The sequence below is a fragment of the Echinops telfairi genome, unplaced genomic scaffold (genome assembly GCF_000313985.2).
Source record: "Echinops telfairi isolate 266 unplaced genomic scaffold, ASM31398v2 ScPeMD7_7424;HRSCAF=8462, whole genome shotgun sequence".
Classification (NCBI taxonomy): Eukaryota; Metazoa; Chordata; class Mammalia; order Afrosoricida; family Tenrecidae; genus Echinops; species Echinops telfairi.
The window spans coordinates 24,741,714-24,742,754 of record NW_022111324.1 but is presented as its reverse complement, the minus strand read 5'-3'; the positions used below and the strand labels follow the sequence as shown (position 1 = coordinate 24,742,754).

The 1,041-nt window shown below is 46.0% G+C and overlaps 1 protein-coding gene across 1 annotated transcript in view; it reads right to left on the bottom strand.

Annotated features, from left to right (window-relative positions):
- DHX9 (DExH-box helicase 9) overlaps window positions 1-1,041 on the bottom strand; it is a 42,088-nt gene that overhangs the window by 13,575 nt on the left and 27,472 nt on the right. The gene's annotated exons all lie outside the window — the stretch shown is intronic.

Below are 1,041 nucleotides of genomic sequence, written 5' to 3'. Positions count from 1 at the left end.
CAAAAACAATGCAGTCGCGTATAAGTCCAGTATGGTAATGCTATCCCAAAGTCTATCTTTGGATTCAGTCTATGTGGGGTGGAAGGGAATTTTTGGCAAGGGGTTAAACTGGAGTGAATTGATGTTTTCTGTCAAATGCCACACTGCTGACTGTCTTAAAATATAATTTATAGTGTTTGTTCTGTTCATATTTTCTATTTTAGATTTCCATCACTTTTATTGTTACAAGGTGGGGCCCCCTGATGCATGTGGTCCCAGGGATCATGGGGAGGTCACGATTGCAGACATGATCACCACAACGGAAGGACACCGTCCATGAATGCAGGAAACATGATCAGAAAGGCTGAGGCGAGGGCCGGGCCCTCACTCCAGCTTCTTGTAGTTCTCCAGGTGTGACAGGACACAAGCAAGCGGCATGAAGAAACACGGGAAGGAGGTGAGCGCAACGATGCATTCCATGGTCCCTAGCTACTCCTGTGGAGGTTTTCAGTGGATCTGGGCGGGCACCACCAGGAGCCTCCGGGGCTGTGCCCCTCAAACCCCTCACCAGCAGTGGCGTCAGCCCAACATAACAATCAGCATTGTCAGCTATCGGCCGGGCCTAAGGTCGGGAAGTCAAAATGGAGCGCCCATTGGAAGTTGCAGAGTTCCAAGATTCATTTAAAACATGTTATTATCTGTCCTTCAATTATCCAAGATAAAGATGTCACTTTTCTGTTCTCAAAAATTTTTTTCGTTATTCTCTAATGCTCTCTTCTCCACTTGGAAATGTCATTGCCACCTACTCTTTCATCTACAACTACAAGACCTTGTTTAACTGTAGATTGAGTCACTAGGTCACCACAGACTCTACATCAGTGATTCTCAACTTCTTGCCGCGACCTTTTAATACAGTTCCTCACACACTCTGCGTGGACAGGGCTGCTGAGATCATGGCCGTCTTGGAGATGACAATAACCCTGCTTGCTGAAGGTGGAAAGGACTTGAAGTACTTAACTCATGAAGATCCCAAACTAAAAAGCCTCACAATTGGTCCAATAA